The 17,619-nt window shown below is 33.2% G+C and overlaps 1 protein-coding gene across 2 annotated transcripts in view; it reads right to left on the reverse strand.

The window, feature by feature from the left end:
* The window catches only part of AGMO (alkylglycerol monooxygenase), a 357,556-nt gene that overhangs the window by 260,503 nt on the left and 79,434 nt on the right, over window positions 1-17,619 (reverse strand). The gene's annotated exons all lie outside the window — the stretch shown is intronic.

Raw genomic sequence — 17,619 nt, forward strand, 5'->3', positions numbered from 1 at the left:
TTGGGTTTCAACTTTCTTGATTTAGCTAACTAGTTTAATTCTTGTCTGTCAACTTCCAGCTTTCAAAGTTTTGTTGCAGTAGCTTCCATTTATCACTCAATATTGTTGGGGGGTTAATGCCTCTTTTTGTCCATCTTATTACTACAATTTTCAAGAGGCTTCGGACAAAGCAGAAATGAAAGCACATGGTCAATCAGTCATATTTATTGGAAGCCAGTATCCATGTTTTTCTATTGTAAACTAGGATAATAATATATGATGTTATCCTTTCATAATATTTAACAGTGCAATATTCAGTATTCAGTTGCTTTTTAAACAATGAACTTTCATGTTCAAATGAAGGTTTGGAATTTTTATTTTGAACCTATTAATTTTCCAACACATAACATGAAATACTGATTCCTTTTGCAGTCTATGCTTCAAAATCAGTATTTTTCTAAGTCCACTGTAATTCAGTGTTCAGATAACTTTGATAAATGCATATTTCCCTTTTAGAAATACATGACATTCATTACAATAACAATGATTCAAAATTATCCTGCAGTAAAGAAAAATAATTAACTTTGTTTAATCTTGGATTTCCTAAACTTGATTGACAATTTGACAATTTTTCTGCAAACTTCATGACAACATCCAGTAGATTTGTTCTGTGCAATACATTCTTAGAAACCCTACTGTGAATTCAAAATTTTACTCGAGTACCTTTTGCCCAGGCACCATGTGTAATTATCATTTATTGCAATTATGATGGCTTATTTTAAATGTATTACAGGACAGCTACAGCAAATTAGCCTGCCATGGTAAATAATAATACTTCCCTCCAATTTGATTAATAAGTTTGTCGAAAATAAGATCCTACAATTCATTCTTTAAAATGCATACATTCTTTTTTAAGGGTTTATGACTGAAACAAGTGGTAATAATATTAGACTACTACCATCTGGCATGAAAGCTAAATTTTATTTAGAAGACGCAAATCTGAAGAATACCTTACACCTAACCATGAGATCTACTTTAACCAAGCTCTGTAGTTAATTCATAAATCACATCCTTTCCACGCTTTACTCTTTGGTACAGACACATGTGTTGAATATCTAACCTACTAGTGATGCTTAAAATTGACATTCCAATTATAAATTATTTGATGAAATAAAATGGGGTAAATTTGCATAAAAACTATTCGTAACTAGGAGCAAAATATAGATTATTTAATTTGTAGGACTGCTTATTCTTTCACTTGCCTACAAGAAAGCATCACTTGATTTACCAAAGTAGCTATTTTTTCTGCTGTTAGCTCTTAACTAAATATTGGCACCTAAGAGCACCGTCTCTGCTTCAGCGGATCAAGCCAAATACAACTACAGCCCAAAAAAGACATCCTGTCCCTCCTTCAACAGCCAGGAGTCTCCTCTCACAGTTCCAAAGAAAAACCAGAACAAATATTTGCAAAGATTTTTGTCTTGTAGCAAAAATGGGCATTAATAAAATCATGTTTGGAGGAAAGTTCTGAGAGAGTATATAAAAAATGTTGAAATTTCAAAGTGGGAAACATTAATTCATAATGTGCAGGAGTATTTTTAGATGGCACTGACAGTTTGCATGGAGCTTGGGATTGGTGTGACTTGCTTTCATAGGAAAGGAATGGCCTAGCCTGGGAATTTTATTGGCAGATATCATAGCTTAAAAATGCACATGGGATGTCTGTCTTATAAAGCAACAAATACAGTATTTTACTTGTTTTCATTTTATGATAGGAATCAGTTATTATACAAGAGAGAAGTTTTCTTGCTTTTCTCATTATTCATCTCACTTTTGCTAGACAGTATTAAACAGAAGTCTGCACATTATCTTGGATTTTTATGGCTCTCTATGGTTTGCAAAGTACTTTCACATACATCACCACCTTTAATCCTTGCAACAACTGTTGAGGGTATTATTAATAGCTTTGCTTTATCTAAGAGAAAGCTGAGCATCAAAAGGAATTAGTGAATTGCTTAAGATGACACAACCACAAAAGTGCAGGGTCATGTCAGGAACCCTGGACTTCTGTTTCAAATTCAGAGAGGGCACTCCCCTCTACCACCATTGCAAGATGTCTTCCTTCTTATAATTAGCTTTCCAAAACTTCAGCTTACATTAGGGAGTTATTTTCCATCATATATCAGATTGAATCATACAAAATTGCCTTTTTTGCAGGTCAGAAGAGGAACATGAGCAATTTCAAATAGTTCAATTTAATGCATATAGAACCCCTATAAATATATTTGACAATCTGCAATACTGCCCACATACAAATGTCTTATTTTAAACTATATCACAAATATTTAAGAAGTTTTTTTTTTTTTTTTTTTTTTTGTCTTTTTGAAACTTCAGTTCTAGCACTTTAGTAGTTCAAGCTGTGTCTATGCAGAAACACACACGGGTTTCTTCAGTTTGATTGATTTAGTTAAGCCAATTCAAATAAAATCACCTAATGAGTTGTTTTGAGTGAAAACTGTTTACTTTTGTTTTGTAATGAATAAATCAATACAGTTAGTTTTAAAGGGTTCCTTTATGCAAAAACAGCGTAAGTGATGCAGTGAGAAAAGGTGCTTCTGGGCAGGAGTTCCAGAGAGTTCTCAGATGGCAGACAGCCCTTTTGCAAGACCTCAGGATGCTGAGAGGGAGGGAAGGGTGGTTATGTTCCGAATGCTCTCATTTCCTGCCCTCTCCCCAGGGAGGCATAGATATCATCAAAGGTCCTGGAATGAACTTTTCTGAATCTCAAAATAATTATTTTCCAAATTTAAGGGATTGGTAAAATTTTGGTTTGATCTTTATGTGTGTGTGTGTGTGTGTGTCTGTGTGTCTGTGTGTATGGTTGTCAGTCATTAAAAAACATCACACCACCCAAACCATGAATTTAATAATTTTTGCTCATAGATTTTATAATGGTTCTAAAACAGTTATGTTTTTAAAAATGCATGGATTGTATTTGACTCAGTTTAAACTAAAAGATCAAAATAAGGGTAAAAAGAATGAGATACCTATATTTCAAGCTATGTCAGCAGACAAACTAAAAATTATTGTTTAAGATAGAGGTCATCTCATTAATTACACTGAATTCTATAAGATAACATGTTTTATAAAAGATGATTATTATTTCATTTTAGACTGTACTGCAATTGATGTTTATTAAGAATGACCATTCATTAATAATTCATTTACTGATTAAATATTTATTTATTTATAAACAAGTATCTGTTGAGCACTATGTGTATAGACAGTTTACCTAGGTACTTTGCATCCCTGGGGACACAAAAGACGTACGAAGTTTCAAAGTAGCTATTTACCCAATTTCACTTTTTTTTTTTTTTTTCCTTTTTTTGAAAAGGAGTCTTGCTCTGTCCCCCAGGCCGGAGTGCAGTGGCAGGATTTCTGCTCACAGCAACCTCTGCTCCCCAGATTCAAGCGATTCGCCTGCCTCAGCCTCCTGAATAGCTAGGATTAAAGGCTAATTTGTTGTATTTTTAGTAGAGATGGGGTTTCGCCATGTTGGACAGGCCGGTCTCAAACTCCTGACCTCAAGTCATCCACCGGCCACACATTTATTTTTCTTAATGAAACTTTTGTATCAGACCTTAGATGGAAGTTCACACTTTTAAATTTTTCATATGCTTAATATCTGCAATCACTTATTTTAAGGCTATGTTTTCTTTATAAAAAGTCTCAGAAGTGAACAGAATATATTCATCATTATTATGTAAAATAATTTATCTTATTTAAATTAGATTGTGTTCAATTATACTTGCTTTTCAGAAATAAATGTGACTCTTGCATACTGTGTCAAAAATTTTAATTGTAATAAGATATTAATGAGATATAAGAAATTAAATATTGGCCTGGGTTTTATGCTAATTTAGAAATACAAATTTCAACTTACATTGACATGATTTTAAAATAAGGCATTAGTGAAAAATATACCAAATATATACCATCAGCAACTTTTGTAGCAAACTGATCAGAGAAGGTTGGAAGAAAAATAAGATGAATGAAGTACTCCCGATAAAATATGAGATAAAAAGAAGCAATCAGTAACTTTTAAATTGGAAGTAATCTGAGTTCTTGATAAAACTGAAGTAATTTATTATTATTAGTGAAATAATGATAAATTATGATAGTTATATGATTCCTTCTCTGAGTCATAATCAAGAATTATGTATTAGTATGAATTATGCTATAGTAATTAGTGCTACAGGCATTTGTTGTGTGTCTACTGTGTGACCTAGTTATTGCTGAAGAAGACAGATGTATTTCCTGCTGTATTAGGGCCCACTATTGTTCAAAAGGTATGGAGGTTTTATAAGACCCCTAGATAAGGAGATATCTCCAGCTGAAACCTGAGTCATGAAACATAAAATTATTGCTTCAAAGTAGTTAAAAATACCGGCCACCCAGTCAACTGCCTCATTATTATAATGCCGTATGCTTTTGAGATTGGCCTAATATTTATTTAGAATTTTATAGATAAAGATAATCATAAATATTCCATATTTAACCCTCTATATGTAAAAAAACTTGATACCCCTTCTCTATTTAAAAAAAAAAAAAGACCCATGATAAATAAAGGCTGTAGAGAAACAGCATCCTTAATATTTCTTCTCAATATTACAACTTCACTGTTAGCACCTCTAGATAGTATTAATCATCATGTATTATATTTAGGTCAAGAATAAGGAACTTTAGTGAAAAACTATAGGACAAGGTGACCTACTTAAAAATTAGGATGGTCATGAAGGACTTATTTTATTTGAGATCTCCCTTGTCAATGTCTGAGCAGTAGGGGTTCTCATTACTATTTATCAAATCTTCCTGCAGAGAGACCCGATCGGCTGGTCTTTCTAGAATGAGCATGTCTTTTGGTATTTGTTGATCAGACCTCTGGGAGATCAGAAGGAAAGCACACTCAGTAAATGATTCAGGATTTCAGAATTCGTTTCCCTTGCCAAGAAAGAAAAAGCAGAGTCTTCGGGGGGCTGAAAAGCTACATATTTACACATGTATTTACTTGAAGAAATATAGTGCAAATTCCCAGGGCTCCTAGGAAAATAATAATACTGTTTTGTGGTTATATTTGGCAAAAGGGCCAGAGATTCAATGTCATGATAGAAAAGTATTACAAACATTAAAATAAATGAAATAAGACCTTTTCCTTATTTATGTACCACAAATGGTCCAAATAATTCATAATACTTCTTCAAATGACCACAAGTCCACAAACTTAAGGTTGAAGGATATTAAGTAGGACCCAGAAGAATCCTACTTGGAAAAGGTAAAAAAAAATTCTAAAATGAAAACAAGACACAAAACATGCAGGATACTGTAAGTCTATTTTATCTCCTACATAAACATAGAAGACAAGTTTCAGAGAATATCAGAAAGCTAATTTCACTGTACTTATTCCCCAGTACCCTAAAGTATGCATTACACACTATTTGAGCACAAGAACTGTCAGTTGAGAATGACATAAAATTTTTGTAAGGTGAAATTATTATCTTCTAATTTACTTGCTGCAGAGATAGAAAGTTCAATCTCAGAGAAATCTAATAAAAGTTTTTAATTATTTGATTGATGTAAACCAACAAATTTATTATTTTGCTGGAAAATCAGTTCTACTATTGTCAGAGACTTTTTTTCCTGTCCTACACACCATTGGAAAAGTTCTACCATTTAAAATATCTGATTAAGTACTAAAATACACAAAGAAATAAACTATAAGCCTTGATTATTGAACTCTAAAAATAAAAGTTAATAAGCATGGCTAAATTATAGTCATGCAGATTTCAAGACATGTAGGAGCTTTAGATCTATATCTGCCCTAAATCTATCTACATTTCTGGTTCACTCACAACAAAAAGTCACAAATATCTATTCATAAAACTTTTTCACCTGTGCAAGAAAAATTAAGCTCTATCATGTGATTGGCTAAAATTCCCTATATGAAAACTTCATATATCCAATCAATATAACAAATAGAGTAATATTGATTCATAAATTAACTCATGCAAAATAGGGAAAGAAAGAAAAACGAATCAGTGAACAAATCACTCATTTCTGCCCTGAAAGCATCTTCTAAAACTCATTGAGTCAAATTTCCTGGAGGGCAGGAGAAATCAGCAGGCATAAGCTACACAATGTCAGGTTGTTCGGATTCCCCAGGAAGGACCCTTTGCCCAGAATTTCACTGTAAAATGTGAATGAAGTCAGCTAGACGGAAACATCTGGGGTGTAAGATTACCGAGAATAGATAACTGGAATAAGATATAGAAATAAGTACATTCCATTGTCCTTTCTTCCGAATCACTGAGTACAATTTTGATATGCTTATTAAGGATGTAATGATTCATCACTCTACAAGTACTTGTTCAAAATATGCAGAAAGAATTTGTAAGAGGCCAGATTGCAAACAGAGGCTTTTCTGTTGTTGTTCTTGTTTGTCATAAGTAGAGGCAATGGACATGGACCGCAATAAAGAATTGTACTGGAAGCAGTGAAAACATTACAGATTCTATTTTTATTTGATCCTTACTTCTCTCATTTTCATACTAGGGCACAAGAAGCTGAACTGTATTCATGTCACAATTGCTGGAAGAAGGAAAAGGCCAGAGATTTCTCCAGAACCTCTCTTATACACTCACCCAAATTGGCAACACACACATATGCATGTACATACAGAGAGAAATAAAATAATAAATTGAGTTGTCCTTAAGATTCTACAATTGTAAATTAATTGTATGTACTTTCACACAAAGAATTAACAAGTAATTCTTGAATACACTGGAGATCCAAGAAAAAATAAATTACATAGGGTCCCTTTCCTCAAGAAGTACATTCAGGTATTTTTTTCAATGTACTGCTTGAGCCAATGCATCTATCTAGAGGTGTGAAATTGGACAATGCAATAATCATTTGGAAAGAGATAGAACAATAGCAAAATTTCAGTTGAGACTTTTCTTTCTGTCTGAAGTATACAGGACTATTACAAGCAATGAAAAAATTACGGCTTGAATGTTTGGTTGTAGTACTGCTATGACCATTTCAAACAATTATGGCTTGGAAAACGGAATAAAAGTTTCAAAGTTGTGCTTGATTATTTTTAGTTCTAAGTCTGGATAAAACCCATTGCTGCAAGATTGAGAAATCACTCTCAGAGTGTTTCAATAGGGCTGACTGAAATTTTGAGCATAACTTGGCATATTGAATAATGAGAAAGCTATTGACCAATCTCTTTCAATAATATTCTCTAGTAATAGCCACGGAGATTTCTTAGTCTTTCACTAGCTTGCTTGAAGAAGATAAGCACAGTCCTGATCACTTAGAGAAACTCTTGTCCACACATTCCTTAATTAAAACAGAAATAAATGCACATCCATTAGAGTTCTTGTTTGTGCAGTCCTGTGGCTGAACTGGAGTGGGACAGGGAGGTTACCAAAGCCTTTTAGCTCATCTCTCCATAAAAACATGTATCTTAGCTAGAGCTAGTTGGTCTTTTGCCATAAATAAACTAGATGCTTGGCTGCTGACACTCTTTTAAATATTAAAAATAACTTACAGCTTAAAACATAGACTTGAACTTGTGCTTTTAGGCAAATTAATCTCCAGTATGCTGCATGTGACATGGTATATCTGGAAAAAAAAATTCCTCATAAAATCACTTTTTAAACAAGTAAGTCATACCAATGTTCATGAATTACTTCATTCCTCTGGTAGTTTCTCTATTATTACACTTCCCCCACGACCCATGAAGATACTGGCCACATTAGTTTCAAAAAATGTTAGGTGATTAATCTAAGAGGAATGACTTATAATATGAAAACATTCAGTGAAATGGGCCTAGAAAAATCTGAGGTTAGAGGTTATTCGAGACTATAATGTCATAACATTGCTTGTAGACAAGACAGTAGTTATAAACATTGCACATTATGTTGTAATTGTGAGCACAGGCTTTCTTCCTAAAAAGAGTCACCAAGTATGACTAGAAAAGAATAAATACTTTTAGGATAAGGCCAAAAAAGCAATTATGGAACTTCTTAATCCCCAGGAAAATAACTCTTGAATAGGAAAGAATAACTTGATAACTTGTGATTAATAACATAAGATGAGGCAATTTTGGCAAGAAGCAATGTTCTGTATTCACTGCAACTTGCAAGCACAGACCAGAAGTCAATGACTGCTCGACACATCACTAAGTCCATGTTCTCACATATCATTTTTCTGTAAATGAGAAAGTAGCTTAGGAAGCACCATCTTTCACTGGAGAAAATTATTGTAGTAGTAAGAGGACCTCAGAAAAAGCTAAAAGTCTTTACTTTGTGTGTTTTGTTTTGTTTTTGAGTAGCCTGTTTATGCCCCTACATTCGACAAGCTAAGGATTAGCTATTGTGAGCCAAACTCACCAAATGTGGGCTTGCCAAGACCAACCCATGCCACTCCCTCTCTTCTTAGCACTGCTTCCCAGAAACACACTTTCCTTGAATTATAAATCAGAGTAAATATAGAAATATTCCCAAATTAGAGTGTATGTGTGCATGTGTGTGTACATATATATATACACAAGATATGTGTGTGTATATATGAGTGTGTGTATATATGTGTGTGTGTATGTGTGTATATATATATATATGAGACAAGATGGCTTAGAAAACAGAATAAAAGTCTCAAAGTTGTGAATTTTTTTGAGACAAGATCCTGCGCTTTTGCCCAGGCTGGAGAACAGTGGCATGATACTGGCTCACTGCAGAGTTGACATCTGGGGCTCAAGCAATTCTCCTGCCTCAGCTTCTGAGTAACTTGGACCACAGGCACATGCTACCACATCTGGCTAATTATATTTATATATATTTTAGAGACAGGGTTTATATATATAGTATACATATATATTAGAGACAGGGTTTCCCTATACTGCCCAGGCTGGTCCAAAACTCCTGGGCTCAAGCAATCATCTCTCCTCAGTCTCCCCAAATGCTGAGATTACAGGCATGAACACCACACCTAAGTCTCATATTTTTAAGAGCCAATTTATGCTTCCAATAATTGTTTGTCTGTATTTACTTGATAACCTGTTTCTACATGTCAATGAGAAAAAGCATAATACAAAATTAATAGTTCAGTGTTTTTTAAACTACTCCAGATGACTATAAAATACCCTCCTAAATCAGTAGTCAGATAAAATTTCAAGAATGCAAATGGAATAAAACTACTAAAATTTATTTTCTCATTCATCTAATTGTTCATTTGTACTGAAACATCTAATACGTTAGCAATACTTCTTTATAAGTTAGGGGTACAAAAGTGAATAAAAAGGACCAAAATCTTGTTCTTTAGGGATCTCATGTTTTATTTTTCTCAAACCTACTCTCTAGCCACTGAGCTAATTGTTGTTGGTACAATGATGATGATAATAGTGATGGCAGTGATCATAGTTAATATTTACTGGGTGCATATCCTTTAATACACATAACAGTTCTATCTGTATTCTGACGTACAAGTGTATAAATGGAGCACAGAGAAACGAAGTAAATTGTTCAAAACACAAAGTAATTAGTGGGGCCAGGATTCAATTCTGGGTAATCTGAATTTTATGCACCCTTGCTGCTCGTAAGCATTTTTTTTTTTTTTTTTTTTGGTCTAGTGGAGAAGACAAGCATTAATTTAATGATATAAATGTAGTTAATGTTATATGCAACATATCACTTTAAGCACTTACTGCTATTAACACATCTAATTAGGTATCATTAACTTCTCATGTTATAGATGAAGAAAGGCTGAGAAAGATTAAGGAACTTGCCTAGGGTTTTATAAATAGAGATGCAGCATATAATAATTCAAGAATGCAGGTTTTAGGGCTAAACTACCTAGGTTTGAATATCTGCTCATCTGTTTATGCTGCATGACATTGAATTCTTTGTGATGCAATCTTTTCATCTGTTAAGAGGACTAAATTGTATATAAATCATAGTATTGCTAAGGAGTTAAATACATTATTTGTAAAGCATTTCAAGTAGTTTTAAATACTCTCATTTTAAGTACTGTGTCAGCATTGGATAAATAAAGGATACAGTTGGTTCAAGCAAAATTATGAGTCCAGATTCCATACTTTATGTTAATTGTACTGTCTGTCTTCTAATATGTAAACAATTGTAGGTAAGGTTACCAGGAATATGGAAAGGAGAACAATGATTAGTAACGGACGATGATTAGTAATGATTTAGTAACGTAAGGACAAATTAGAAAAATAAAACGGTATTTAGTAGAGTGAACCTGATGATTTTAAGTACTCTTGCAATAATATCCTAAATTATGGATAATATAGTTCTATAATACTGCTAAATTTAAAAATATATAACAAAGAGTGGAAGAACGTAAATCCTATTCAGTGTAATAGTCTCGGGGGATTTTATATGGAAAACGCAATCCAGACAACAATGAAATATTGTACTCTTCCATGCCTAATAGATGTGTTGAATTCACTATGGCTTCCCCAATTTCATGAGGACATGTGGAACATATTGAGTAGCCAAGGCATACATTTAGGGAACATTAAAGGCCTGAGAGCAAGAGGTTTCTAGTGTTGGAGGCAAATTTAGCCAAACCCATCAGATTTAATTCATGTGAAAGGAAGGCCAGAATGGCAGTTATAATATTTGTTCTGACAATATAATTAGTTACATTATCTTTACTAGTTTTGATAACGGGTGTTTCCTAATTAACCTTGTTTCAACTGAAGACATTGTAATGTTTTTCCTTTCCACAAAACAAAATCAAAAGCATTTTAAATACACACAAAAGGACTAAAACTTCACAAAGGTGCATGGAAATTTAATAATAGCAGGATTCCTGAAAATATTTACACCCCAACACTACTTCTATAATGGTTCTTCCAGACAAATAGAAAATCCAGAATTTTACACAGGGTATTTGCACCATATTAAATAACATGTATCTGTATTTTTGGAATATTATTTCTCGGGCAGTTATGGGATTTGTTAAATAAATCTACATTTGAAGTCACTAAGTCTTATTCATAATTCTATAATTTTAAGGAAATATAATTGAAGATGAAGATATTTAAATCCTTTAGAAGAGTGACTTCATGTGACCTGGTTTTAGGAAAATGGCCTTCTTTCAATACAGTATGGCTCTAAAATGCTGTTTCACCCTTGGCTCCCCATACCGTCCCTGCCACCCTCCCAAACAAACTCAACTTCCCCTTTGACCTCAGCAGACCTAATAGTCTGTTTCTCATTTGTAACTCTTCCTTTACCAAACTTAAAAAGATTTTCTAACAAATCTGCCCACAACAGCTCTCCTCCCACTTCTTGACAGAACAAGGTGGGCAATTCATTAAATTTTTGTATACTTCTGGGGATAACTCCTCAAGAAGATACTGAACTTAAATGCTGGCTTTAGTTGCTAATCCAAAATGGTGATGGCAAAAATACTGTTGCAGCTGTTACATCCGTTGTAACATTCTTACAAATGGCAACACTAACTGAGAATTGCTTTTGTTTTTACTTTTGTCCTGGATGATGACAGTACCACACACTGGTACCAAGATTACTATACCAATAAATATTTTCTATATGATTCAATAATTATTCTTTATGAATATTCAAAGCAACCTCATTTACATTTGAAATTGTCTATGTTAGCTAATAATTTCACTGTAGAGAAAATGCATAGTCATATCAATTGTGTAGTTATATGTACAACACATATCTGTACATGTTTTAAGCATGTAATAATTATACATATACATTTAAATGATTCATATGTGTATATGCCCATACACACAAATCATAAATATATCATTTTGTTGTAAATTTGATAAGAACATGCCTTGGAGATATAAATTCAGATTGTCTTCAAAGTATAGAGATATGTATTCACATATTACATATATGAACATAAAATGTACATAAATGTTATAGAAATAATATATGTGCGTGTTTATTTACAGGAAGTTTTATCTACAAGAGGTTATGTTTGACTTGCTTATCAAATGTCTGAAGCTTGTGCAGGCTTGTCGATTGAGGTAAACCAGGTAGAGATGGATGATTTTACGATTCAAATTTTGTTCTAATACTGTAAACTGTGAGATAAATTTCATTAAAATGCTGCTCTTGTTGGTTTTGTCCAATATCTACTTTTATATCAATAAAAATATCACAATTAAAACATAGTAAATTAAGAATTCTATTTAAATTACAGGTTGATCTCTGCTTTATTTTTCTTCCCAATTTGCAGACATTTAAACTCAGAATATATTTAGGAAGTAAGATTTTTAAAGTGGGAATGTATGGGTTGTTTTTGTTGCATGTTACACAGTGAGTGTATAATAATTTGGTTTGTTTTGATAAGTTACCACAATTAAAAATTATAGCAATCTAGACCAATCTCACTTGTGCTTTAGAACTGCTCTGTCTTCTTGCAGACTGCTCTTGGCTGTAACAGGACTATCTTTTTTTTTTTTTTTTGCATTGTCAAAATTTAGGAACATGAATCGTCTCATAAAATGATAAACTGATGTCACACTGTCTTAATGTATTACAGCTCAGGAAAGTTAATTAAAATTTTCTCTTAATATCTAAGACATGTTTATATTTAGTTAAAGCATATGTAAAGACAAAACAGCAATAACTAAACCGACTATAACAAAATAAATGTATGTACTGTACCATTGATTATCTGACTAAATAACAAGGAGTCAGAGACACACATGGGTTCAGCCACCTGCTGAGACACTTACTAGATAAGCAACCTTGGCTGCTCAACTGTTTTCCTCATGCCTCGAGGCAAGAGGTCATTTGAAATAGAACAGTAGAAATCAAAAGAGATGAGGGTATTCAAGATAATCTTAGCAGCGAATTGACAGAATTTTGTGATTGTCTCAATGTGACAGAATTAGAAAAAAAGAGTTAATGTTCTTTGGAAGACTATGGTTATGAGATGGTGATGATATTAAAGGAGATAGAGAATACATAAGAAGAGCCAGGAAGGAAGAAGTTTCCATCTTAACACAAGTTAATTTTGAAGGGGTTAGGAGATATCCAGGAAGAGACGCCACGGTTGGAAATATGATTAGATCTCAGGATAGAGAGAACAGGTGAAGATGCAGATTCTGATGATTGTCATGTCTCAATTATACTTAGGCCCAAAATATGAGGAAAAACAAAAGAATGGATGATATTATTTGGGATATTATTTGGGAATACTTATAGGTAAAATAACCAAATAGCAAAAACCCAATAAAAACAACTTTTTAAGGTTTTCCCACTCCACTTTTTAAGGCAAAAAATGTGGAATAGGTGAATGACTGAGAAAGGGTAGTCAACATGTAGAAGAATTAGGAGATGTTATTAAATGGAAGGCAGATGGATATTCAAGAAAAATAGCATAGTGTGTGAAGAGTTGAAGTAAAGAAATAAAATAATGTCTGGAAATATGCTATGACAGTTAATCATTAGGAGATTCTATTTAACCATTGTAGGAAGAGTTTCTGCTACACTGCTGGAAACAAAAACTAGATGGAACAGTTTTAGGAGTAAATAACAAGAAATTTGAAGAAAGTGAGGTAAATACAACATTAGTAGTCTAAATAGTCATGTTGTAGATTTATGGCTTCTTTTTTCATCTTTTTCATTTTTTCTGTTTCATGGGCTTATAAATTTTTAAGTAGTAAGCAATAATAAAGTCACACTGTTTCTAAAATTTTTCAACTCTAAGTATTCATAATTAGAATCTTAATAAATTGACTTTTTACAGATTAAACCTCAATTTTCAGATATATTAAATACAGAAAATGTCCATTATAGACTCATGTGATCTAAGTGGATCTTCTTCCCTCAAACCCTTACAATGCTGAAATTAAACGTTAAGCAATCTTGTCTGACTTATATACTTTGCTGTTTTTTGTCACTGTTCTTATCTATTTTTTAATTCTCAACATATACACTAATTTTTATTACTTTGAAAGAGTTTGAAAGACTATAGTTTCAGAAGAGATAAATTTCACCATTCTTTGTTAGAATACCAATAAATATAAATAGTTATTTCAAATGTACTCTTATTATTGGGGAGTAAATGCCTAACACATTACATTTTCTCTAATATAAGTATGTATATATTCTTTCAGAATAATAAATATATCCATCATTTTAGACCTAAGTTATACAGTTTTTAAAAGCATAGCCAGATGTTTCTGGGCCAGCCGTATGCCTCTGAGTAAAAATTAAGTATTCATGCTGATACATTTGCTCTCTGCATTTAGTGATATATAGTAACTCCAATACATTAAAATGGACAAATTTCCCTAAGTGGTGTATTTATGCCTTTGGAACAGCATGCATATAAATCAGAATTGTACCCAATTGTCATCATTATCATTTTTCCATTTCCTCTATCATGCTTTGTATTGATATCCCACACTGGTATGATCTCACAACTGCAAGCTGGAGGTGAGCTATTAAATACCTTGACCATTGGTGGACAGAGGTAATACTCTGAAGCATACAACTTTAAATTTAATGTTTTCTGACTTCATTGTATATCTGACCATGAGGTATAATGAAAACAGTAAAAAGAAAAATCCAACATAATAATTATGAGTCTACATGGAACCTCCTATAAGCATATTCCATTCTCTGTAACTATAAAAGTGAGATCATTACCTAGGATATTTCTTTCTACTTTAATTATCAATAAATAATGTCATGATTTGCATGTCTCAACCACACTTGGCAGGGCATAGAGGAGAATCTGTATTCTTGAATATTGTTTAGTAGCTAGCTTTAACTATAAATGAGGATTACCTTACAATAAAGCAACATTGTTTTAGAAGCAATGTTAACTTTGTGATTAATGAGGTGATGGATGAGGAACATATGACTATTTCCAGGCTCATTCCAGCATTTTTCTTAACTTCAACCTCAGCCAAAACTGTCAGCACTAATGACAAGATGACCAGATAATGTTTCACCTGTGAGTGGGGATCTTGACTGCAATTTAAAATTTCCAAAACTTCCACAAGTCACAGCTCTTATGTAAAGCCAAGACATTTTTTTCATCTTCCAAAAAGCATAAAAACAAATGGGATTGCAAATCTCTGAGGAGGAAAGAAGCAATTCAGTTTTCACTGTTGGAAGTCTTAGAAGTATAGGCTGATTAGCAAGGTGATCGTGTTGCCCAGAGACCAGAGCATGAAAACAAAGAACCAACTCCTGGATTCATTGGTTTTTTGGAGGGTTTTTTGTGTCTCTATCTCCTTCAGTTCTGCTCTGATCTTAGTTATTTCTTGCCTTCTGCCAGCTTTTGAATGTGTTTGCTCTTGCTTCTCTAGTTCTTTTAATTGTGATGTTAGAGTGCTCAAGGCTACTTTCAGTATTTTAGAAAACTAATAAATTTTCATTAAAATGTCTAAAGGCATTTAGATGTATGCAATTAGGAAACCATTTTAACGCATTTCCTCATCCTTGAAATGAAAATATAGAACTAAATATGGGAAGTCCTTTCTAGCACATAGAACTACTCTGGAATCATATTACTTTAGACCTGAAAGAAACCTCAGATGTCACCCAGCCCCAACTCTCAATTTTACACATGAAAAGTAAAATGCAGTGTTGCTTTGAGAAAGAACACACAGACCTGCTGTAAAATCACAGAAAGAATTAAACGTCATAATTAATTTAAAATTATTTTGATTCAGAAAAACATACTTGTTTGATGTTTTAAGAATGCTATGTGATCATATTCTTGACAATATTTAAAGAAACTTTGTTGTGGTAATATTAGCCTATACATTAGCAATAACACTATTTTTACATTATGAATACATTATCAAACCAAAATATTCTATCATTTTATGTGAATTTACTCTTTTCTGAATTATCCCATCATATTCAACATGATGGAGTAGACCTAAAAGAGAATTTTGGCTGTAAAATTAGAACCAAAGCAAGTAGGAAACAAAACAATAGGAAATCCATTGTCCTCTTTTCCAGTAGTGCAGTGAACTCTTCATGATTATCGTATGTTTCATCAACATGGCCAAAGCTAGTTTTCCTCAGTGTAAAATATCAAGAAACATCAACAATTCATAAATCTACATTATAAAATATTTCATTAGAAAGGTGATCCCAGAGAAATCCAAACCACAATCAAATAATACTACAAACACTTCTACACAAATAAACTAGAAAATTTAGAAGAAATTGATAAATTCCTGGATGCACATACCCTCCCAAGACTAAACCAGAAAGAATTTGAATTCCTGAATAGACCAATAACAAGTCCTGAAATTGAGGCAGTAATCAATACCCTACCAACCAAAAAAAGCCTAGGATCAGACATATTCACAGCCGAATTCTACCAGAGGTACAAAGAGGAGCTGGAACCATTTATTCTAAAACTATCCCAAGCAACAGAAAAAGAGGGACTCCTCCCTAACTCATTTTATGAGGCCAGCATCATCCTGATACCAAAACTTGGCAGCGACACAACAAAAAAAGAAAATTTCAGGCCAATATCCCTGCTGAACATCAATGTGAAAATTCTCAATAAAATTCAACACCACTTCATGCAAAAGCTCTATTTTGGAACACATCTCAAAATAATAACAGCTATTTATGACAAACCCACAGCCAACATCAAACTGAATGGGCAAACGCTGGAAGTGTTCCCTGTTAAAACCATCACAAGACAAGGATGTCCTCTTTCACCACTCCTATTCAACTTAATATTGGAAGTTCTGGAAAGGGCAATCAAGCAAAAGAAAGAAATAAAGGGTATTCAAATAGGAAGAGAGGAAGTCAAATTGTCTGTTTGCAGATGACATGATTGTATATTTATAAAAACCCATCATCTCAGCCCAAAATCTTAAGCTGATAAGCAACTTCAGCAGTCTCAGGATACAAAATCAATATGGAAAAATCACAAGCATTCCTATACTCCAATAATAGTCAATCAGAGAGCTGAATCATAAGTGAGCTTCCATTTGCAATTGTTATAAAGAGAAGAAAATACCTAAGAATACAGTCTACAAGGGATGTGAAGGACCTCTTCAAGGAGAACTACAAACCACTGCTCAAGGAAACCAGAGAGGACACAAACAAATGAAAATCATTCCATGCTCATGGATAGGAAGAATCAATATCATGAAAATAGCTATACTGCCCAAAGTAATTTATAGATTCAACACTATCCACTTCAAGGTACTATTGACTTTCTTCACAGAATTAGAGAAAACTACTTTAAATTTCATATGGAACCAAAAAAGAGCCCATACAGCCAAGACAATCCTAAGCAAAAAGAACAAAGCTGGAGGAATAATGCTATCTGACTTCAAACTATACTACAAGGCTACAGAAACCAAAACAACTTGGTACTGGCACAAAAACAGAGATATAGACCAATGAAACAGAACAGAGACCTCAGAAATAATACCACACATCTACAACCATCTGATCTTTGACAAAGCTGACAAAAGCAACGGGAAAAATAATCCCTATTTAATAACTGGTGTCAGAAAAACTGGCTAGCAATATGCAGAAAACTGAAACTGAACCCCTTCCTTACACCTTAAGT

Source organism: Trachypithecus francoisi, unplaced genomic scaffold (genome assembly GCF_009764315.1).
Source record: "Trachypithecus francoisi isolate TF-2019V2 unplaced genomic scaffold, Tfra_2.0 Lachesis_group4, whole genome shotgun sequence".
NCBI classification, from domain to species: Eukaryota; Metazoa; Chordata; class Mammalia; order Primates; family Cercopithecidae; genus Trachypithecus; species Trachypithecus francoisi.